Source organism: Myodes glareolus, chromosome 24 (genome assembly GCF_982192425.1).
Source record: "Myodes glareolus chromosome 24, mMyoGla1.1, whole genome shotgun sequence".
Lineage (NCBI taxonomy): Eukaryota > Metazoa > Chordata > Mammalia > Rodentia > Cricetidae > Myodes > Myodes glareolus.
This window is the reverse complement of record NC_142049.1, coordinates 12,598,792-12,623,777: the sequence shown is the minus strand read 5'-3', so window position 1 is coordinate 12,623,777 and position 24,986 is coordinate 12,598,792. Positions and strand designations below refer to the sequence as shown.

The window sequence follows — 24,986 nt, the reverse complement described above, 5'->3', positions numbered from 1 at the left end:
CTTTATTTTGTTTTGATGAGCAAATTCCCAGGAGGGGCTTAAAATCATCCTGTATGAGTTTAAAGTCTCAACATACACTCTCTTTTAATTTTCTTAACTCATTCTTGTATCTAGACATTCAGATTATGCCCGGTTTTTCACTATCATAAATTATTTTTTTGTAAAATAATGAACATTTGTGATATTTGCTTCATCCTGAGGCCAGTGATTTCTTCTTTTGAAGAAATCATTTATCTTAACTCATTTATATTTTATGCAAATGAGTGTTCTCCTTGCATGTGTACCCTGGACATGAAGGGCTCACAGAGGCCAGAAAGGGGCATCGCATCCCTTGGACCTGGAGCTGTTGACAGTTAGGAGCCACCATGTAGGTGCTGAGAACCATGGTCCTCTACAAGAGTGGCAAATGTTCTTAACTATGTCTCCAGGTCGCTCCAATGATTTCCTTAGAAAAATTCCTGAAAATATATTGCTTGATTTATTATTATGAACAATGAGTACACAACTTGGCATTTGCTCACAAGCAGCTTTCTAGAAGTCCTGCACTAATTTACATTCTCATAAACGTGTGCTCGTTTATTCAAACCCTTTGTCAGCCCTGGATGATGTCGATATTTTCAATTTTTCCAGCTCCACTTAAGAAAAGCTTATTTTTCTATTTATATTTCTTGCATCACCAGAGAGAATGGTGGTTTTGTCTTGTTATTTAAGTTCTTTTGTTGTTAATTGCTTTCTGCTTTCTTCTACCCCTTTTTATGGAGTGCGTATGTGTTGTGGGGGGTTGATTCTCTCTTTGTTTAATGATTGTATGACCTTTGAGAATTACATTAAAATGTTGTCCTATTAGGGCTTTCAGAGAAGATATAGGGCCACCACTTTGACTTTTGAATAACCAGAGAGAAAAATTATTTACACTAAAAAGTAATTCATGGGAGGCAGGCGGTGGTGGCACACACCTTTAATCCCAGCACTCAGGAGGCAGAGGCAGGCGGATCTCTGTGAGTTCGAGGCCAGCCTGGTCTACAAGAGCTAGTTCCAGGACAGGCACCAAAGCTACAGAGAAACCCTGTCTCGAAAAACAAAACAAAACAAACAAACAAACAAAAAATCGTAATCCTAGCAAGCTGAAGGCTGAGACAGGAGGTCATGATTTCATGAAGAGCCTAAGGTAGCCAACAAGTTCCAAGCCAGCCTGGGTCATCCACTAATATCATGGGGCAAACAAATGAAAGCGGGACAGTCGTGAGGCTTGGGCAGTCTATGGGGCCACTGGCAGTGGGACCAGGATTTATCCCTAGTGCTGGAACTGATGTCTTGGAGCACATCCTCTTTGGATGAATACTTTTGCTCAGCCTAGATATGTATGTGGTGGTGGTGGGGGACTTGCTCCTGCCTCAAAGTGAAGTGCCAGACTTTGGTGACTCCCCAACAAAGCCTTACCCTTTCTGAAGAGTGGGTGGAAGTGGAGGAGAAAGATATGACAGGAGTGGGGAGGGAGCGGGAATGGGGATCGTGATGTAGAATGAGAAACGATTGTATTAAAAACATCTTAATCAAAATAGATGAATTGTGGTCTATCTGAACATCAAAATGAACCCACGGTTTGCTTTTAAAATTAAATTTAGCAACCCCCTGCCACATGTGTAGTAAATATTTTTCCAGTTTATTCATTTTTGAATTCTGCTTACTCTGTCTGTTTATATAGAAATTATTTGGACTTTGATGCTCATATCTATCAGCATTTTTCTTAATGGTTTTATGATGCCTTAGAAAGGCTTTTAGAACCTCACATTTATGGTAAGTACCTATATAGTCATCACTTGGCTTCGTGATTTTTCATTCATCATTTTGAGTGATCTGTAACTTACTCTGCTCTAGGAACCACACAGAAAGTCCGTTCTTGCCCCGATTACATCTACCGTCATTCCAATACAAGTTACCTGAAAGCCCATGAGTTCCATGAAACTACCTGAAACCCTGCATTTTCCCTGCATTTCTCCTTGGGGCAGTGGATCTTGCTCCTAGAGTGGTCCTCCCGGGCAGTGCCATGACGTCGCAATCACTGTTGCTCTGTGGTGGTTCCGCAGAACGTGACACAGAGATAGAGATTCCACAGGCGTCGAATCCCTGGCTTCTCTTTTCTACCTGTACGACCTCGGGGACACACGTCCGCTGCTTATCTGAGAGCGGCAGCGGTGCTACTGTCTGCTTCCTAGATGTGTGGTACAGAATAAAGGGCCCTAATGCCTGTAAAGCCCTCCCGAGGAAGTAGCACACATACCACACCTCTGTAACACCCTGCAGGGCTGCGTTCCCATCCTCTTCTGCACCCCCATTGTGTTGATTGCTCCCCTTTCCCAACTGAGCCCTAAAATCACTATGCCAGTTTACAACAGCAAAAAAAAAGTTGTTTGGAATTTGACCATAATTACATTGGAAACGAAAACATGGCAGATCTGACTGGGTGACAGGGTTTCTTTTGTGTGTGTGTGTGTGTGTGTGTGTGTGTGTGTGTGTGTGTGCAAGAATAGGACTTGCATCTTAAGAGAGTCCAATTCCTCTGCTCCTTCGGTCAAAAGTAGAAGGGTTCCCAGTATGAGGTATGTTCCCTGATAATGGTACTGAGGAAAGTTGGGTCCTCTCTCAAGGTTCTTAGTACCATTTAAAAAAAAGAATTTTATGAACGCTTAGAAGAAAGCTTGCGGGACAACTTCATGGAGTTTAAGAGAAAAGCCCCAGCGCAAGTCGGCTATAAATACCGTCAGCTGCCTTAGAGAAGGAAGATGGAGACGAGGAAGAGAGAAAGTCATGTTATTTGTAAGAGGCCAAATGGCAGACAAGCACCCGCATGGTAAGGGGTTGCAGCATGCTCCGGCTTTGTCCAGTACCAAGTAGAAAGAGTTAGAGAGAGGATGTGTTGGAAATCAGGTTTTCTGAGTTCTGACTCAGAAAGGCAGACCTTAGCAGAGCCACAGGGCATAGCTATGACTGTGAGCCCCTCCAGGGGAATGCTCTCTGGGAAGGAAAAGCATACTATTTCCTTAAAGGGATGATTATTCCTCCCATTTCTTTAGCACGCCTTAAGGTGAGTTAGCCTTCCTGAGTGATGGTCTCTCTACCAGGCAACTGACTGGTACCGCCTCTGGATCAACTCTCCTGTTTTGGATAGCTTGGAATGTAAGGTCTCCACCCAAAGCCATAGGCAGAGCCCATCCTTTTACCAGAGGGAAACAGCTTTCACTTAATAGGTCTCCACAGGGCCCTGAGCAAGACTCCTGTAGCAGGGAATTCATATCTTCAGATATTTATTACTCTATTAGTGAAAAGAGGATTTATTATCCCTACTACTGACAATAACACTATGTGTTTATGTCATGACCTGCCTGCTCATTGTTGTCTTTATTTTGAATTTTCCTAAAGCAATCATGTCCCTGCAAACCTCAATTGTTTTTCTCCTGACTCCCAGCTTAAACTCATGGCACCCACCAAGACACTGTAATTTATACTTCATTGCCTTCTTTCGTCTTCTTCTTTCTCGTGCCTAATTGCGTTCAGCAGACTTCCCAAACCGGCCTCCCAATCTCATACCTAACTTTAATGGGCATGTCTGTGTAGGTACTGAGCATAAGACAGAGAGAGAGATCCTCACAGAAAAGCTTCACGGTTTGGAGTTCTGGTTTTTGCTTTTTCTCCTTAGAGAGGAGGGACTTTTGCAAAGCCGGTACGCCCTCCCCGAGTCGGCGGCGCTGCACTGGGGGCCGAAGTTTCTCTCTGCGTTTCCGCTTGAACAGCGTCCAAGCCTCGCCTTTAAAATGCCAGGGCAGCCTCAGCTGGGCTCACAGCCGCTCTCGGCGGCTGCCCGGGGCTCACCGCGCCGCCGCTGGGCGCTGACTCAGCCGCAGTCGGGCAGCTCCGCGGATCAGGACCTGGAGAGCGCGCGCCCCGGAGCCGCCGGGGAAGCACCGCAGCGCTTGAGACTCGGGTTTCCGGAGCTGGGGGGCTGACCCGTTTGGGTCCCCGTGCGCACGGGACTCGCCTGGCCAGGTAGGACTGCGGGAACATCACCCTGAGCATCCTTCCAGCGGGGAGGGCGAATAGCACGGTCCGCCCTGCGGGAGATCAGTCCCGGTCCCCAGGTAGCAGGAACTGGATCTTGCTAATGCAGTGGGGCCTGGCCAAGCACTGGCGACCAAGAGACCTGACAGGACTAGACGACAGGACCCCTTGGCAGTCCAGTGCCTATTACCTTAGCCACCGTCAACCTGGAGAGGGCCAGTTCGGAGCAGCCGATAAGTGCAGAGCTTGGGGTGAAATGGCTCAGGGCTATGCTTAGCAGCAGAAAGCTGCCTTGTGGGGCTCGGGTCTCAACACCCAGGGAGCTGGTAATGCTGGGTTCAGATTCATCTCCTCCCAGCGGGAGGTCCTCTACTCTCGGCCTATAAGAAATCCAAAGAGTGTGTGTTGAAACTGAATCAAAGTTACCAATTCCCTCTGGTCAAGTTCAGCGCCTAAAATTCTGTGTACTTGTGACTACCAGCAGCAGAGAACAGATTCTCATCAGTTGATGAAGGTCATGATTGACGGGACTTCTGGGGAAAGTTCTGTCGGTGACAGTCTTTCTAAGGAAATGTCAAGTCTCAGTAGGATTTTTGCGGTGATCTGTGTGAAAAGCCCAACCCAAGTTTTCAATATTTTCCCCCAAGTCAGTGAAGAATGGTTTATGTAGTTCTGTGAAAAGTCTATTATGGTGCTAAATTTGATAGTAGTGTCTTGATTGCCCGTGGGGAAAGTTCTGGAGTCCAAGGCTATGTGTCTTCTCACTGGATGTACCCTAGGGTCCCGGTGTCATATTGATCTGTCAAGATAGGGCTGTGTACCCAGAAAAGAAGCCTCACGCAGCCTCTCTGCCGCCTTCCTGGGAGAGGCTCCTTGTAATCGTTTCCGCATCAGCTTGGAGGTTCAGTCCCCACATCCTCTGAGATTTCTCTGGTCTCCCAAATCCCAGCCAGGGAATCTCATCTTCTGGTCTGACACTAGAAACACACGCAGTCTTGCTATTTCCCTCAAAGCATGCTGTCTAGTGAATCCTGGCTCCAGCACCACAACCCCTAAGTTTCCCTCGGCCTCAGGAAGCTGCTTTCGGAGCAGGGCTGTAATAATCTGATTCGTTGCAGTTCATGGTCTTCTGCAAAGTGGGTTTAGGTGATCAGAAAGCCAAACACCAAGGCTTTGAGTGTGATCTGTGCATTGGGCTTTGGTTACGGTTATATTTTTGGAGGTAGCTCATGGTATAATATTGCACCAACTTTGAGAACACATGGGGGGGTGTCGTGCAAGCAAACCCCCTCTTTAGGAGTGTACCCTGAAGCAAATGGCCTTACATTTACTCCAACAAGGAGCATAAATAAGCTAGTCATCTAGTCTCTGTACCATTGCATTAAGATACTCTGGTTCCCGAGAGTTAATTCCCTAATCGCTTTTCCAGTTAAGCCTTTTATTATTTCTGAGCAAAGTGTAGATAATGAACGCATGAGCTACAATATGTTGCTGAGACCACCTACATGTGGAAAGTCATAGCAACGTTCAGGCGGTGAAAGGACAAACATAAGTCTGCAATGAACGAGGTTAGGGTGCAAAGGGGCGTTATACACACTAGTGAGAAGCAGCCTTGTATGTGCCTGGGAAAAAAAAAAAGTAACCAGAAATTCGTTGGCTGCTGATAAACTGACTTGGTGAATTGTGTATCTTTCCAGTCTGTTTCCTGGCTGGGTTAATGAAAGATGCAGTCACTCTGAATCTACTGCCTCCCTAGTTAATCTTCTCTTTGACAAATATTTACACGATGCGGGCCCAATATCATAGCACAGCCTCACAATCGGCAGCCCTGTGGCGATCCACGGATGGTATGGCTCCGATTCAACACTATTTCCAAGACTTAAAAGGAAACTGAAGTGACATCAAGGAAAATGTCCTTACATTATCCCGCCTGGCCACAGTGGGAGGGACAGTGTTTATGAAGCTGACAGGGTTCCAAGTCTCCGAGGTTAATGCTTCTAATAAGTTCGGGTGTGAAAGAAAGGTATAATGGCTCTGGATTCAGGCACCGAAGGCTCTGGAACTACTCCATGCCCGGGAGGGTTTTAGGAGACTGGAGTTTGCTTTTGGAAGTGACATTTTTGAGCATTAGCTTTGGAAGGAAATACCTCCAATGTGCCGTACTTGCCTCCTCCCGTCAGAGGGCTGGCAACTGGGAGTCTGGGGCTCCTGCTGACTCAGAGTGGCTATCGTGAACATCAGTCATCCCGAGCCCCTTGGGGAGAAAGCTCATGGGTGTGTATCAGAAAGACTGGCCAGAGTATTGTTTGGGGGTCTCAAACTAATCACATGACCTCAAACAAGTGACCTTTCTGGTTCCCTTGTTTATTAAGCCCTAGGATACTCAATACCAAGTCAGGTGCTCTTACTAAGGACCTGCCGCACACTAAGTATTTTGTCTATATGTTCATGTAACTGTCACGGCCCCATTTTTATGTCTGTGTATGAGTAGCGTAGCATATGTGTGCGTGTGTCCGTGTGTGTACAGGTGTGCCCATACATCGTGGGGGGCATGCAGAGCCCAGAACTCCACGTCAGGTGTCTTCCTCAACCACTCCTCACCTGGCTTACTGGGGCAGGATTTTTCACCGAACTTGGAGTTAATTGATTCTGCAAGACCAGAAGGCCAGTGAGACCCAGAGAATACCGCCTCTGCCTTACACTCTAGGATGACAGGCATGAGCTCTCATATGGGTTCTTTCCCAAATGATCCAACTGCCCGGCCCTTGCCATCAGATTTTTAGCTCCTTTTTCTGATGAGGGTTCCAATCCAGAATTTGATTTTGAAGATGGCATCCTTCCTCCCTGAACTGGACTCATTGCATGACGTTGCTTAAAGGAAAAAATACTCTCTGATAGAGAATCAGCACTCAAAAATTATGGTGCTACCGTTAGTGGGGGTAACCAGTTCCCCTTCCTGAAGACTGAATTGCATGCGTTTTTCAGGTTTGGGTCCTCTGGACGGGCCCCTTTGTTCCTGACTGCGACTTACCCATTGTCTCCTGAAAGCTGTGCTCTGCCCCTAGGGTTCAGTTTCTATGTTTACAGACGAGGGAAATATTGTCGTCCTTACTGGGGAAATGTGGGAACTGGAACTGGTGGTTTATGTGAATAAGTCTAGCACACAGCAGGTGTTTAACACATAGTGCTTGGAACCGGTTCTTCCTGGCTGGTCCCTCCCATAGTCTGCTCCTATCACTGCATAATGGAAACGGTGCTCAGTAGACTTCCGCGGCATGTCCTTCAGCACAGACTTGTATAGCTAGACATTCCCCGGAGGGTCCCTTGATGCGCTCCCTGTTTACAGTGCATCAAGCCTTCACAGGTAAAGTGTCCTTGTCAAATTCATCCCTAGAGTCATGCAGGGAAGTAGTGTCGCTGACTAGAAGGACTAAGGTTGGGATACCTAGTCCCAGAATCCCCCTAGAGCTCCAGGTTTAGAAGAGGTCCCTATAGCTCACAGAGACTACGCAAATAAGCATCCTCCAGAGCTCATGTAACGTTGGACTGCGCCCCCTTTCATGGTACCCCATCTGGCTGCTTGCCTAGGATTGCTTTTGAACCGCACTCCCGAGTGGAGAGCAGAGGAACCCCTGAGTGGGTGTGTGATATTGACATGGGCGGGGCATCAGACCTGTGGGAAAATGTCTAAGCTTCCCAGCCACTGGGATGAGGTTTGTAGAGAAACCGCAAAGTTTTCTTCTGATCCATGTGTGAGTGCAGAAAATGGCCACCATAGCTTCCCCGCCACCACCACACCCCAACTGGATGTTTATAGCCCAAAGAAGGAGACTGCTCCTACCCAAAATAGTTAAACCTGTCTCCTTGGTCCAATTGTATACCATAAGTTCTGCCTCCTTGTTCAGTCCGGATCATAAGGATGCTGCATTTCAGTAGAGCTACAGTGTCTCTAGCAGAGAGCTGAGACCACCTCCCCCACGAAGCCCACTTTCTGTCTCTGTATCTGTTTGTCTGTCCTTTCTTCATTCCCTTGCCAACCCAGTCAGGTCAAATCCTGGAGTAATGCTAACCTAAGTAAGGCACCTCAGGTCTAGATTAAGAATAGAACAAGTGCCTCCCTGACCCTCTCCTCAGGGTCTAACCCCAACCTTGGCACTCAAGACTTTTTTTAGAACTTTTAAAGTTTATTCTTTTGTTTTGCTTTTAAGTGACTCATAATAGCTACACATATTTATAGAGAGACTTTCTAGTGTTTACCATTGACATGGCAAGGACAGGCCCAGGCAGAAGAACGAAAGGAAAGGGCACCTTAACCACTTAGACTCGAACCTCTCAGATGTCTCTGCTGAAACCTACTCGTGACAGGAGACGCGACCCTGGGTAGTCGGAAAATGGCCTCAACAGCATTTTGCTTCCATGTCGAGCCTTTGCTCTGACCTTTGGGAAATTGTGTATTCTGTCTCTAGCAGAGCTGACTCCTAGGGCTTGGCCCCATTAGAATCCCAAGGACTTCATCCCTGCCCTTGGGACAGAATGATGGGAGGTTGAAACAAGTCAGGATTATGCCCCTGCTCCTGCAGTCCCGGCTGGAACAGACAAGGTGAATGAAGTGGGCAGTCCTTCCCATGGGCGTGAATTTCCGTGCTCTGTAGGCATGATGGCGTGTGTTTGTCATCTGGAGATTGACAGCTGACAAGTGACCCCATCCTGCATGTAATCATCAGACTTCTCTCCCTCTGACAATGTGGGTTCTCCTTGGCACAAGTGGAACTTCTTGTGTTTGGAACTTCTTGCGTTCTAGAAGACCGTAAATAAATGACTTGTGTTTGCCATACCTCCATATGCCCAGAGCAAATAACGCTGGTTGATCATAGTACTGAATGACACCTTGGCATCCTCCTTAAGAGTTACCTAGAGTTGACTTTAGAAATGATCCCTGGTGGGGTTCCATGACTGATGGGAAGCTGTGAGGAGTTTGAAGCCACGGGAGCAATATGAAAGTGAAATTTCTGAAATGTTTTGCCCTTCCTGCCTGACATCCTTGCCTCTTCCAAGCCGAACGAGCATCCTACAAAATCTGCCCCTCCACAGTCTACCATGTCCCAAGTGTTCACAAACAGACCTATCTCTGCTAGGTTATTTGATGCTTTTCTGCTTGGCTTGATAGGTGACTGTGTCTGCCATGGGCTGCTTTAAATTACGTGTGACTTATACATCTAAGACATCAGAGAGGATGAGACTTAAGGCTCAGAATGTTTACCCTTGTGAGGAGGCAGACTGTACGCTGGCATAGCAAGGAGGCTTCATGTATGAGAACAGGGACTTCTGGATCTCTGAAAGGCTAGGTGGTCCTGCCAACCAGACCCTCATTAGCAGCATGGCTCTTATCTTCCAAGATGACCCCACTCCTGGTAAACTATGTTGCCCTCTCTTATTAACTGAAGTCTCAGAGGGGCCCTTGTCTTCCCCGGGTCAATTGATTTGACAAATAGATAGTCTGGGCCCAACTCCCAGGAAGGGAGTTCCTTTCCGCTGGCACCAACCCTATAGCAGAGTTGTTCAGTCGCCAGCAAAGCCTATGTCCCCTTCCCTGTGTCCCAGTTACAATATTAACATATTCATTCTCAGCTCTGCGGAAGAATGGAGGGAAGCTGCCACTTTTAGCAAGCAGAGCAGTGAAAGCCGTGCTCTCCCCAGCGGCCACATCTTCAAGTGAACAAGGACATTATGGTTAATCAATACACATGCCCAGTGAATTCCAGCACTCTGAGAATTCATTTTCTTCTTTAGCAGTTCCCCTAATTTCCGAGAGAGACAGAAGATTTTTACGGCATCGTGGAAATGGGGGATGTGAGTACTGCTACTCCCACACCGTCCCCAGGATCCCTGTACTTCACAGGTCAAAGGGTGGCTTCCAACCTGTGATGCCAAGGAGGGGGCTTTTGCCTCCTTGAGAAACCAGCAGTCAAAGCCTTAACCCTAACTTAACCCCTTGTCTCTTCCAAAAGAGATGAGGCATGCCTTCTTAGAGGTCCTTCGTGAGTTCCAGTTGCGAGGGGAGAAGGGAGGGTCTAAGAGAGCTTCCTACATGGGCACTGCTCTAAGATGGAAGGATCTATTGCCAAGACCATCTTGGCATATTGACCAATTTCAGACCCCTGTGAGTAATTACCCTGGAGATGCACGGGAACCTCTGTTGTCAAACTCTCCTGCTATGACTTCAAGTCCTAACTCTACTTTCAAGTGAGTGGCCACACACACATCCCCCTGCTGCTCTGAGTTCCCCTTCCCCCAGGATGAAATGGAGGTAGGAACACGGTCTCCTAAGCTTTAAGAGAAGCTTACAGAGAACAATGCGTGGCTAATCCAGCACCACGCCCAAGGAAATGTGTTTGGCGAACTAGCTTGATCATGAGAGTGCATCCTATCTTGCCTAAGGCAGGAGAGTGGTACCCAAAGAACCACCCAAAAGGCTCATTGTACAATACAGTGAGGAGCCCCATCCCTATTCCCTAGACCAGAACTTCCTGGCGCAGAAGCAGCAATGCACATTTTTAACAAACCGATAGAACTTAAGAGTCAAGTCCGGGAGTCACTGACCCAGCTTGGGCACCTGCATCAGGATATCAGGCTCCCGATGTCTGCAGTTCAACATCTGGGCAGAAAATCGAGTGCCCCGTTTCCCCCTCCTAATGCACGAGTTCCCACAGCGGGCTTCGAAAGGGCGTTTGTGAATTTTCCGCTTTCTTCAGAAGTCATACCACCGTCAGTTGTCAGCTGTGCCGGGACGCAGAGCTTCCCACTCCAGCTGATGCAGCCCCAATCTTCATCGCCCCTGCCTGGGAAAAAAACCACAGGACCAAGACAAGACCTGGATCTGGAGAGAAACCACGGGGCTCTTAGCTTTGATGATATTGTCTCTTTTAACAGTAGCTACTGTGCAGCAAAAGCCCAGGGTTGCTCCAATTTCAATGTCCAAGTATGGAGTCTGTCTTCATTCTAGGACTGGTGTGTGTGTGTGTGTGTGTGTGTGTGTGTGTGTGTGTGTGTGTGTGTGTTTTCATCTTTATATAAAATGAATTTTGGAGTTATAGACAGACAGCATGCTCCTTTGGGAGAACAAGTATTCGAATAGCTGAGTTCTGTAGATTCACATAGGAAGATTTTACCAGTTATATTTTGGGGCAGTCCCGGTTAGGTTATGATGCTGGGGACTGAGCCCAGCGTCTTGTGAGGCTAAATGTGTACTCTATCCCTAAGTACATAACCAGTTCCCCGCTAGAATATTTTCTGGAAAATTTTTTGGGAATATACAAGATGTGCCACGTGGTGCCTTCAAAATATTCTGGAGACTATAAAAAGAGGAAATGACTACCTGTTATCCCAGACCCATGATTAGTATCTCTCATTATTTCCTTTTTGCCTTCTCGCCTTTCTATATCTTTGTGATGTTTTCATATTAAAAAGATCGTATGATTGGGTTATGTGAAAAGGAAACAGAGCAGACTGTGTTCCTAAGTGCTGAGGCCCATGTGTCCTGCAGCAACACGGGGCATGGACAGGCAGGACCCTGGAGAAGGTTCTATGCAGTGGGTAGGATATGGGCCACAGGGCTGGGCACCGTGTTTCAGGTGGAGAGACCAGGGGTGAAAGGGATTAAGCTCAGTGTGGCTTCTTTTCCGTCACTCACCATGAGGTAGAGGAGTCTATCCCCCTGCCCCAGACACTGAGAGGATCACTGAGGCTGCCTCAATGGGCAAACAGAATGAAAAGGATGCTATGTGACTTTCAGGGCTGCGGAGGCAAAGGCCATGCCTCCGCACTGTTTGCTGGTCTCTCTGGGGACATCCACTCTGTAATCTTTGATCTGCTGTATCAGCTTCCCTGAAGCCCCCAGGTGGGACCGCATAGAGAAAGTGATACAGAAGGACCCCAGCTGTGAATGCCCCCAGGCCAGGGACTGGCACTGTGAGTAAAGACCCTAACCTCAACCACCATGCATCAAAACACACAGAACCAACCCCCAGCAGAGTCCAGTCACCTTCCAGATTCATGAGCAAAGTAATGACTGCCACTATTTTTTAAAAAAAAATAAATAACCAGGACGACGTCTTTGGACATTGCTCTTATTTTAGACTTGAGGTAAACGGATTGCCAAGGACAACATGCCTGGCGAGGCTGTCTGGGGACAGAGTAGAGTGACCTTGGTGCTGTAGCATGGCAAGGTGACAGGGGCTCTCCTGCGGAGGTAGGTTGATGACAGCAGGCAGGAATAATCCTCTCTGGTGGGTTCTGTCCACAGTGCCACCATGCCACCCCTGTCATCCTGACTTTCTTTAGGAGGTGGACATCACCACCCACGAGCATCCTGGAGTCTGAAGGCAAACATACACAAGGAGTCACTTAAGTCCTGATGCTCATACATGGTGGGGCCATTTCTTAAAACCCAAGACTCGGCTCTGTCTCCACTGCCCACTTTGATATTTGTTTCATGTTGGGTGGAGGCTTCTGGTACACTGATGGACACCACGTCAGAGTCTCGATAGTATAAGGTTTCTGGATGACTTGGCAGGTGCTGAACTTCTTCTTCCCTTTGGGAAAGATCCAACTGACAGGCTTTGGGACCCATGGCCACAGCATTGCCAGGAAACTGAGTTCTCAGAGAGCAATTTCTAGGCATTTGAATTTCCTTGGCTCCAGCCTCAGAGAGTGGCATCTGGGCTGGACCCATGCCTGCTGCCAGAACTGTCCGAATCCTGCTCCCACACTTTTGATTTGGTCAGAACAGCTGACTCAAAGGAAAAACTACCACCAGCTTGTCAGTAGGGGTGCTTTACCATTCCCGAAACCAAGGCCTCGCCAATGCCTGCACGCAGGTGCAGTCTCTTGGATTGTCTGACCAGTGACTTTCCTGGGAAATAAGTGGTTACTGACCCAGCCTTCTTCGACCAACCTGGATTCAGTGTCTCAAGAATGCCGTAAGGATCACTGCAGCTCCTGTTGATTCTGACACATCTTGCCGCTACACAACCCTCACTGCCTTTGGATGTTACATATGTTCTTGGGCTTCATCTGGCCCTGGGAGGCTCGCTTGCTGGGCTCAGAAGGAAGAAGGCATTGGTAGAGGCTGAGCACAATTACTTTATGTTCATCCACAACTAGGCAGACGTCTCCAAGGACTCCTGGCAGCGGACGGTAAACAAGTAGACGCTAGATTGAGCTCTCCATGTCTCACACCCTCAGTGACTAAGAGGTGGAAACAGAGGTGGATGAAGATCAGATAGCTGGATGCGGACATGGGGGAACCTTGGCAAAGCCACATTCCTTTACCCTCTGGATGGTTCTCGAGTGTTAGGCTCCTCTGCCAACCACTACTCTGCCCCAGACGCTGACAAACAGCTCTTTCCACTAAGACAAGACACACATTGGGCTACCTGCTCCCATCAGGTTGTCAGTGGCAGGGATGGGGGCGTCACAATATTCATGAGAAGGTTTGAGAGGACTCAATGATCAGCGATGGGTGGGCCCAGCCCCCAGCTCAGTACAGGGCAATGTCACAGCGAAAGGGGAGGGGGCTCTGTATCTAAATGTTGCAGAAAAGCCAATAAGGAAGATGAGAATAGCAAAGAACCCCACTGCGTTACCCCATTATTTGCCCTGGAGAGTAACTCTGGCCACGTGTGTAAGGCATGTGTGTGTGCATCCTGGGTGTGCCAGCCTGTGAAAGACACTGCCCGCTACAGGACTCAACCCCATCCCTCACCACTCACCTCAAATGGTCACCCATCTTCGCCTTCAAGAGATCTTCGGCTTATGTCAGAGATCATACTAAGCTGACAGTTGGCAGATGGACCCCAGGTTTCCCTGCACACATTGGAATCGCCACCATTTGATGTGCACCTTGAACCCCAGGCTCAGGGAACATTACTTCAGCTTGCCAACCTGGAGTGGTTGTTAGGACATCCCCCCTTCTGTAGGCCACATAGGAGTTCCTGGGGCTCCCTCCCCACAGCCAGGCCTTGCTGGCAGTACTGACTGGCATCTATTCTGGGTGTCAGGTTAGGGGAGAATGGTAGGCATCCTTGGCATTACCTTCCTGAGTAAAGAGGGCTCTGACAAGTGGCAGGTGGAAGCCACCGCGCCTGTGGCTGTCCAATAAATCTCATATGAATCCAAGGTTCCTGAGCTCTCAGAATAGCAAAGTTTGAAGGCTCTCATTCCAAGGTTGCTCCTTGATGTCCACACATTCCTGAGATGGCAGGATCAGATGCCTGTGGAAGCCAGCCAGGCGCCATGATGACTAAAGCGGATGAGTCTAATGGACAACTTTGGAGAAGTCTGAAGGGTGCTGGTGACTCAGCTTCAGCCTTGTGTTGCTGCTTCAAACTGTAGCCCAAGCATAGCCAGACCATTGTCCAATAACGATGTATCATGTGAAATCTCCCAGGGGTCAGCACCTTCAAATGAAAACATCATCTAACTTTGTTCAAAGCAACATGACGGCCGCCATGTTGTAGCCTTTGGTTTAAGTGCTCTGTGGAAACTGGCTAGTGAGCTGCAGTTGCTGCGGAGTTTTGAGCTTGGGGGTACCCCCGTACAGAGACAATCCAGAACTGTTCTGGTGGGTGAGGACTCAGACCGAGCTTTAGGTTGGCCTCTCACTCTCGCCTCACAGTGTCCAAGTCCTGAGGCCTCTCCATTAGTCTCTGCTCTCAGACGGAGATGGTACATGCCTGTATTCACAACACATCAGAGGTACATGCCTGTATTCACAACACTTCAGAGTAAAGGTGGGAAGAATACGTAGTTAAAGGCCAGCTTGGGATACTTGCCAAGTTCAAAGCCAGTTTAAACTATATAGCAAGACCCAGCCTACCTTCAAAACGGAGGGCTGGGGGATGTAGCTCGGTTGTGATTGTGTAGCATGCACAGGTCTAGGTTCAATTCACTGCGCCATGATGAAGAAAGAAGAGAGAAAGAAAAATCATATTGCCCTGGCGTGCTGAACCCTCTTTCCCATTGTGGACCAGGAGTTGCTGCAGACTTCAGAGATTCGAAATCGCTGCCAAGTCCTGAAAGCTCAATGAAGGACTCCTGGGTTGCAGCAACTCCTTTCAGACAACCCCTCTGAGTTGGCATCATGCAGGTACAGGGGCATCGCCTGTCTCTTTCCATGCCCAAGGTCTTCACAGTCTGCACAGCATAAAACAAAATAGATGCGGTGACCAGCCCGTCTCGTTCCTGCCCTGCACACCTTACCAGGGTGCTACTGAAATGGAAAAGTGGGACATGGACTGTCTTAGCTAAGGTTTCATTGCTGAGATGAAACACCATGACCAAAAAGCAGGTTGTGTAGAAAGAGGTTTATCTGGCTTACACTCCCACATTGCTGTTCATCACTGAAGGAAGTCAGGACAGGAATTGAAACAGAGCAGAATCCTGGAGACAGGAACTAGTGCAGAGACCATGGAGGGGAGCTGCTTACCATGGAGGGGATTTGCTCATGGGTTGCCTAGCCTGTTTTCTTATAGAACCCAAGACCAGTTGCCCAAGGATGACATCATCCACCATGGACTGGGCTCTCCCCCATTGATCTCTAATTGAGAAAATGCCTTATAGCTAGCTCTCATAGAGGCGTTTCCTCAACTGAGGCGCCTTCCTCTCTGATGGCTCTAGTTTGTGTCAAGTTAACACACAAAACCAGCCAGTACATGGACACCATAGTGTTTCCAACAGGGCAGCCTGGCAGGACAGAGGACACGCTATCATTCTGCTCCCTCTATCTTCCTTCCTTGTGGGAAGAGAAGACAGTGACTTTGGCATTTCTGCTCCTCCTTCTCCAATCTGCTGTAGACAGATTTCCTGGAGGAGGCCTGGCCTCCTTGTTCAGAATGCACTGACCATCAGAACGCACAGCCTTGGCTAACAGGGCGTTACCATTGTGGTGTGGTGGGTACAAGGAGGAAGCCAACAAGCTCTCCTTTGAGACATGTACACCCAGGACCAGCACTGCTGGACACCTGTGACTCTATAGCCAGTTTGGCTCTGCCATGGGGGAGGGTGGGAGGCAGAATGGTTACTGTCTTCATCCCGCATAGTGACAAGAGCCCATTAATACCAAAGTGGAGAGGATGAAGTGCAGGGTCCCTACCCTCACAGCTGTCAAAGCCTTTACGTGTTTGATGATGAGTAACCCAAGCGGCCGTCTTCCTTTTTGCCTTCCACTCATCAAGATTTCCTGAGGTCTTTAGGCAGAATGGTGTGTTGAACAAGACATAAAAGTGGGAAACCCCATATTGTAAAAGTTTAGACATTTAGGGGGTTAGAGAATAACACGTGAGAAGAAGAGGTGAGGGAGGGAGGAGAGGGGCAGAGATAAGGCAGATCTCCGCACCTAGAGGCACACTGCTCTTAGGAAATCTCGATATGGAAAATTGGGATGCATCTTCTTCCCCCTCCTCCTTTCCAAACCGCACTCATTCTCACAGAGTGGGGTCACTCTTTCATGGGACACCTCCTCCAGTGATGGCCTTCTGGAGTTCCTCTGTCCCTGACTCTGGGGAGGGGCCAAGGTTATCAGTTACCCAACAGGAACGTTCGGCCCTAGCTCCATCTCCTAATCCTTGGTAGCTAGCATTAGCCGTCTTCCTCTCTCTGCATGAGGACCACACAGCTCTCCTCCTAAGTCTTCTCCAGAAAGACTTGGTGAGAACAGTAATACAGGAGTTGCAGTGAACAGGTCACAGCCAGGTTTAGGGTTTCAGCAGCTTTGGGGTATCTAGTTGTCTCTGTAGGATGTGTGTCCCTAGTGGACTACTTCAGGGCCTGATAGAACAAGATGAGAAGACAAAGGGAGCCAAGCTTGTTCAGGGGAAGCTCTGGACCCCTAGAGACCCAAGAGCCTGGAATGAGAGTCACATTGCTACCCTGTTATCTCCAAGTGACAGCCACTGTTGCGTGTGCTGTTATTAACTGGGCTTATTTTCTTGAAGTGGCATTTGCTTCTGATCTTGGTGTCTTGTACAGAGTGTCTCCAATACGCAGATGCATCCTCAAGGGTGCTTATCAATGAATCAGCGAGATGAATTAGCTTCGAAGATCCTGTTCCCCTTAACAGCATGTCTGGAAAGTTCTCAGGACTTCCAGATGGGAGAGACTCGACTTTACAGGATGAATTGGAATTGATACAGCGACTAAGAGTTGGGGTTTGGGGAGGGGGCGGAGCACCAGCAGTAATGAGACGAAGCTGTAACTGAACAAGTAGAGCATTCTTGCATAGCAGGTGTGAGCCATGTCCCCAAACGGTGCATTGATTAGGACAGGCAAATGAGAGATCAAGAGAGAGGAAGGGGAGAGGGAGAGAGAGAGAGAGAGAGAGAGAGAGAGAGAGAGAGAGAGAGAATCTCTCTCAGACACAAAGAACAGAGGCAGATGCAGGGTTTATGGCTCCTGAAGGTTAAGCAATTTGGGAAGTCCTTTGTAATAACTGAACAACAACAAAAAAGCAAACATTTGGAATAAGAAAAATCACAGGAAATTGAAAATAATAAAATGATTTATTTTTATTCTTTTCTGTAAAAGGAAAAGACTATCTATGAAAATGAATAGTCACAACAGAATCTATGAAAAATGAACACCCTTTTTAATGTCTCATTATTTATGTGTGTGTGTGTGTGTCTGCACGCGCGTGTGCATGCATGCAAGTGGGTGCCCATGGAAGCCAGTAGAGGGTTTCAGATATTCTGGAACTGGAGTTATAGATGGTTGTGAGCTGCCTGACATGGGTTCTGCGAACTGAACTTGGGTGTTTTACAAAATCAGTACACACTCGTAACTACTGAGCCATCACTCCAGCACCTAAGAATCTTTTTTCAACAGTTAGCTGTTGAATCTACTTCTCATGCTCTACATACACTTCACTTCCACGGCCTTTAAAAGCATGTTTTGGCTGATCTTTGTTCTACTATTTATATTTTAATTATTTTATATAATCATTTCTGTAGAAAATATAAATATTGCCAGTCTTCCTAAAGAGTTGATCATACTTTATTGGCTTAGCTCAGAAAAAAAAATAAGTTCATAGCTCACAGTGCCAGAAAGAAACCCCATATCAATGTTCTTTCATGATCAAACTGAGCATTTTAGGCATTTCCAATTTTCTCAGGCACCGGGAATCTTGACGACTCTGTGAATTGATGCGATTCATTAGTCGGTCATCTTCAGTGTCCACGCTAGTGTGAGATTGGGTGAACTGTATCTTGACTTCCTGGGAGTCGGTATTTCATGTCAAATAAACATGAAGTTCATAAAAGTTCACAGATGACTTAGCCACTTCAGCTCAAGGGATGAGAGTGGGGAGAGGTGACATGGCCATGCGGGGCGTCCCAGCAAACATGGGGATGCGGGCGGGGGTGGGCGGGGAATACATGGGAACAGGTGAAGGGTAGGAAACCACATTAGACTCTAGCAAGCCTCTAAACACAAACTAGCCTGCTTTAATTAAGGAACCAGGGCCTGTCGTTTATCGGCTGAGCTTGCAACAGCAGCGAAAATGGTTTCCTAAAACAGTTAGCTAGCAGAAACGCCCGAGCTCAGATCCTCCTTGCCACCAAATACCCTTTGAAACCTTGCTACATACATGTGAGCTCATTATGCAAAAGCCACCTTGAACTAAATATGTGGCTTTCGATCAACGTGAAGGACAGTCTAGACTCAACTTCTCCACACCCGGATCCCTCCAATACTGTAGATTCTCAAGGATCTGCAGATTGGAGCTCAGAGTGCCGGCACGAGGACTAAGCCTCTCATCAGTTGCAGTCACTGTATCTAACTTCAGGAAATTTTGCTAAAACGGGGGATCACGTGAAGGTACTCTTCCGGTGTGCGGCTCCTCAGTCTTTATGAAAGACTCATGCGCGTAGGGAGCCTGGGTTTTAAGCTCCACTACCGCAACAGTAACGTGTGCCTCTGTAGTGGAATCCAGAGAGGAAGGTTCTGGAAGGAAAGAGGAAAGAAAGAGGCACAAGGCCTGGCATGAGGATGGATAAGCCAGGTACAGAGACTGGTAAAAAAAAGAGGGTCCAACATGCTCAGTCGGGCAGGGCAGGGCAGTGACCTGCAATGGGTTTGACACGGACAGAAGTCAGAAGGCTGAATCAGAGAGCCCCGGACCGGGCTCTGCAAAGAAAGCTGCTGGTGATGCTGCCACGTGAGATATTTTGTCTGGTAGTGCACATAGGATAGAGAAGCTGGCAGGCAGAACACAAAGAAGGAAGCCCAGGTACCGAGGACTCTAGGCTCGGGAGAGACGTGGAACACCAAAGCTGACCCAGAAGGCAGAGCACAGGACTTGGAGGCAGAGGTGATGAGGGTAAGTGAGAGATGGAGGAGGAACCTCGGCAGCTTTCTCTGGCATCGCTGTCTGTGCAGGGTGCCGACTTAGGACTTGGAAGACAAGAAAGATGTGCTCACACATTAGGAAATGCTTATTGTAACACGCTATATTGGATCTCTCAGAACCTATCAGAGGAATCAGCATAGTGCGCTATAAAGGACCAGAATGGGAATACCCTAAAACCTACTGCCTCTTTTGCAGCTGCTCAGCAGTTAAAAGAGCATCCCAGATGCGTGTGGGTGTAGATATCTGGCTGTACCCAGCCACCTATGGACATAGAAATGGAATTTTGTAATATTCATACATTTCCTGGCTTTTATTTCCTAATGGTTTCTATTTGTTTTAAAATGCAGAAGCGGTTCCTACCTCCTAGACTGTAAACCAGACTTGGCCATGGGCTGCCAGCAGTTCCCTATGATATTGCCAGGTTTTGGGGATCCCCACTGCAGAGGGCATGATCTAAGTGACTCCTTACTCAGCGAGCAGCCCTCCCAGGGCTCTCCACGCTCCACCATTGAGCATGCGTGCTGTTGTGGGGCATGTATCTAAACTTGTGGAATTCTGGACAGCTCCCAGCTAAAAGTGGGCCGCTGCCCGAGTGTGCAGGGCTGTGATCGCTCTGAGTCAGGTACACAGCTACTGGCCCGAGAAAGCATCAACCCAGCTCGCTCCATCTCATGAGCACATTACTGTGTGTTCCATTTTTCAGAAAAGCAAACTGAGGTTCTGAGGAAATAGGGGATGTGCTCCAGGCTGCCCAGTTGGCAAGGAGCAGAGCCACACGTGAGCCATTTGGAGAGAGGAAATGGGAGAAGGCAAGGGAAGGATCCTTGGCTTGGCTATACAATGAGGAGTTTGTGGAGCCAAGACAATACCAGGAACACCCCACTGAAGACCCGCAGCTGCTGAGCCTCCTCAGGAGAGAGGCCAGGCTGAAAATGGAAACTGGGACTCGATTTCCCCTGAAGCTTTCCACAGTCTGGTTAGGCCACTCCCAGCATGCCTTCTGCCCCAGTCAGTCAAACCCACAACTAGGTTATGCAAATGAGTGTGATGTAGGGTAAGTGTCTGATGTGACGCTGAACCAAGGAGGTCAGCCTCCTGACCAGTAGCTTCACCGAGGACCAGGAGCACTTTAGCCCTCGGCTCGGGGGACACCTCTCCTGGACACTTCCCACAATTTGCTTAAATGGTGCTTTGCCTACTAAGAGAAAGAAATTTGTTACCTAGGCTTGTGGGTCTTGGGAACCTCCCAGGTGCTAGCACCTTATGCGGTGAGGAGATCCACACACCAGCTCTCTATTTAGCCGAACTCAGAGAGGTACCTTGTGCCAACCTGGCCAACCAGTTCAATAGCTTCTTCCTTTTCTCCAGTTGGAATCCAAGAGCAGCGGGGCACAGAAGAGCCCTATCAGAACAGCACAGAGAGATCATGAAATCTATCCAAAGTCACACAGCCACCCAAGGGCAGAGCCATTGCTCACACCCTGAGAACTGGCCCCAGTCTAAGGTTCTCGGCATCTCGCTGTTGTTCCCTTGGTCCACGGCTAAGAAGGAAAGGACCTTAGCAGGTGTGTTCTCAGAAGTGGCCAGGGCAAAGGGGCACTGTGGGGCACCGAGGAGCAGCCCTGGCTTTATGTGATATGGGGACATTTGACATCAGGGATTTTCCAAAGCATCCCAGGGTGGAGTGGTGTTGTTTGCTTTTCAATATTGTGTGTTAAGCCCCTTCTCCCTGTGTCCCTGACTCTGCTTCTGCTCCGAGTCTCTGCACCCTTGACTCAACTGTCTCGCTGACTGAGTGTATTTCTTAGATTAAGACAGAGCATGAGTAATTTGCTCTCAAAGTCTCTTCTTAAATGCTCCCATCTCAGAGGAGCAGCCGCTCAAATGTCAGTTTTCCATAATCCATATATGCGTCCCCAAAGCCTCCCCATATGAGGTGTGCAGGCACACTCTAATGAGGTGACTGTGTTCTTTGTTTCTCGGCTTCTGCCTCACACCCTTCATACAAGGACCCTGACTCCCATTACACCGCAGCTGATACTGGGGAGGATCTGGTCCATGACTCAGGGTCACTCGGCTTGTCCCCAGCAAGACCACCCCTGTTCTGAAGATGCATATTTCCTCTGTTGATGGGGATGGAGGAGGTGGCAAGAAGCTGTGATGGAGACTTGATTCCTGGCCACTTAGAAGCCATGAACTAGCTGCGTGGGTTCTTGGGTAACCAGTGGGGGCTACGGGTGTCCAATGTGTGGGTGGACAAAAAAAAATCTCTACAGATGCAATGAATCCTGCTTTATGGATGCTCACAGCCTCTGTGGCTGCTGCCTTTAAGAGACCATTGATTGCAGGGAGATTAATCACTGCCTGAGACAGCCGAGCTGGTGGCTTGCAGCTCCCTACAGTTACTGTGAGTCATTGTGCAGGGTGTAGATTTGAGACCTTTTGCCCAGAATCTTCACCACCATCGTCTGAGCTGGCACACTCTGGGCCTTTCCACCTCCATGCAGCCCCAGTTCCAAGCTCACTTTGAGCAGTGCGAATGTGTCTTAGAGGAGGACTTGGTCCTTGTGTGATGTTGCCTCGTCAGAGAAGAGCAGCGGCCATGCTGTGAGCAAGCCTCCATAGCTTGGAGGATGGGGGACATCTGGTATACCTGCAACCTGATTGGGTACCTGGACGTCTACAGAAGGAGACAATAAAAGCAAAAACACAAACTGTAGATTTATATTGTCTCCTTCAGACACCACTTCTTCTTCCAGTTTAGTAGCTTGTGTTTATTATGATTTTTCTTGTTGAGCATAGCTGGATTTTTATGGAAGCGCTTTAGAGCTATTTTCTCATCTATTCTTCCCAGAGACCCAGCGATCCAGGGGGATATCACTGGCTCATTGTGAAGGTGAGGAAGCTGAGACTTAGCATTGCACGGCTGATCTAAGGCCATGCAGGCAGGCAGTGCTGAGACTTCATGCTATAGGACATGTGTGAGGGACTGATTTCCAGTTTCCCTTGCCAAGGCCTTTGGGGTTTGAACTGCAGTGCTAAGACGCAACTGCTGAGTGTCTCTGGCTATCTTTGGGGAGAGAGGAACTCACTGCTGCAGCATGGCTGGGATGGGGATGTTACTTCGGAGCTCTGTGCTTGAAGTGTTTGGAAATTTTTCATGAAAGGAAACTTCGGTCAAGAGCTGTTACATCACACTGCCAAGAGGATTCTCACCGCCCATCCATGCCATCCAATTCAGTTTCTTGGTTTGAAAAAAACTTGATTTTTTTTAACATTAAAAAAAAAATTTATCATGGCCAAGTATGGTCACTCACACCTGCCATCCCAGCACTCAGAAGACCGAGACAGGAGGATGGCAAGTTAGAGTCCAGACTGGGCTGCCAAGTGAGACAGTCTTATGAAGAAGAAAAATCAATTGAGAGCTCCTTGCCAGGGTTTAGCAATGCAAATGGTAAATAATCACATCTAAAGGGCAGCAAATTAAATGGCAATCAGATTAGAAATGGAAATCCAATTTCCTCAAGATGCTTTTGGCCACTGGTTTAACATATCTGGAGACTGCCAAGATCATGGGCAATTCCTCGGAGACTCAAAGGGGAGGCAGCTACAGAAGCCAGGACTGTTATTCCTGGGTTCCCATTCCTCTAATACCTCGCCTGGTTCTCAGCCCACTATCTTTCCTGACTGATAGTTTCAGGGCTCTCCACAGCCAGGGTCCGCCCTATTCTGGCAGCCATGTTCCCCCACCTTCATCCATCTTTCTTTTTAGTCACAACTGGAGCCACTGCTGATCCCCATAGCCCATCCTGACCGCAGAAGCTCCATGCCACCCAAGGTGCATGAGCTTTCCACAGGTTTTTTTTTTTTTTAAGTCTCATGGCTGAATAACCACAAGACCTCACTTGCTTGATGACATCATGAATGGAAATCCTCTTCCAATAAATGTCAATTATGGGCAAATAGCAGCAGCCGCTGTTCTCAGTGCACATATAATTTTTCTGCATGCTAAGACAGCATTGCAAAAGCTAATGTGCTCTTTATCAATACACCATGTTAAGTACAGGTCTTGCAGGGAGGTGATGAGAATGTGACGGAGGTATTCAGGGGAAAAAGCCACAGGGATAGTCAGGGACCAACAATCAAAATACCGTGATGCAGCAGAAAAGCCACCCTGGCCGGCAGGCTTTCTCCTGGGGAATCAATCTTCCAAACTCCCGCATTTCCTCCCTGGAACAATATATAGGACGTGGCTCATAAATCTCTCGCATAGTGCTCACCATCTTCACGCTCTTAACGAGATGGCTCGCATTCAGAAAGGGGACACTGAGAGGAAGTGGCACTGAAATGTAGCAGGGCAAAGCAAGATGTGCCGGGGGTGTGGGGTGAGGAGGTCAGAGGTCAGAGGACTGTCTCCCAGTCTTTCCTATTAGTCCGATGTGGCAGGGCGCCATGCAGGGGTGGGGGGATGAGAAGAGAAGTCCTTTGGCCATTGAGACTATTGGAAAGACATCTTGAAAGCCCTCCCATGTAAATGGGGAGCAAGAGGACAGGCAAAATAGAAGCAGGCGGATCGGGGGGAGGTCTGGAGAGATGGCTCAGCGGTTAAGAGCACTGACTCTTCTTCCTGAGGTCCTGAGTTCAATTCCCAGCAACCACATGGTGGCTCACAACCATCTATAATGAGATCTGGTGCCCTCTTCAGGGGTGCAGGTACACATGCAGGCAGAATATTGTATTCAGAATAAATAAATAAATAAATAAATAAATAAATAAATAAATAAATAAATCTTTTAAAAAAGAAAAGTTTTAACTGTTTTGGAATCAAGCAACACCTTTCAGCAACTTACCCATTGAAGAAAATAACTGAGAGCAGAAACCATTTGGAGCTTGTGGGTGACAGCTAAGTCATTGCTTAGAGAAATGTTTACAACTCCAAATGAGGACTTAAAAAAAGAGAGAGAGAGAGAGAGAAAAAGGTCAAAAATCAATAATGTAAGTTCCCAACTCAGCAAGGTAGAAAAAGAAAAGGAAATTAGACTCAAAGAAAATCAAAGGCAGGAGATAAAATAATGAAAAGAGCTAAGCCGATGAAACAGAAAGCAAAAAGCCAGGAGCTCCTGACACAGGGACTGGAAAAGCTATCAACCGATACGAGAGCCAGGAGGAAGAAAGGAGGCATCACTGTAGATGCGACCAACATCTTAAAACAGCAAGAGGGTTTGTGAATAACTCCATAGCACTAAACTTAATGATTTAGAAAAAATGGACATATTTCTTTTAAAACACCAGACATTGAAAGCAATGGTTAGAATGTCTGCAACCCAGGTCTACCTCCTCTAGCTAACACGTAGACCAGAAAAGGGGAGAAAGTCCATTATGGACCTGGGGTCAGCCACTGGGTGTAGAAGAGACAAGGGCTCAGGTTCTACAGCACACAAGAGCTGCTGAGAATCTACTTCAGTCAAGCTGCAGACAACAAGGCCCAAGTTGCTACAGCGGATGGCTAAAGTAATGGAAGCCTACAGGG

The 24,986-nt window shown here is 47.9% G+C and overlaps 1 protein-coding gene across 1 annotated transcript in view; it reads left to right on the top strand.

Annotated features, from left to right (window-relative positions):
* The first annotated feature begins 3,837 nt into the window (after positions 1 to 3,837).
* Positions 3,838 to 24,986, top strand: part of Ctxnd1 (cortexin domain containing 1) — a 52,051-nt gene continuing 30,902 nt past the window's right edge. The window contains exon 1 of the mRNA XM_048435249.3: positions 3,838 to 4,044. The gene's annotated coding sequence lies outside the window, so the exon portion shown is untranslated. The remainder of the gene's footprint in view (positions 4,045 to 24,986) is intronic.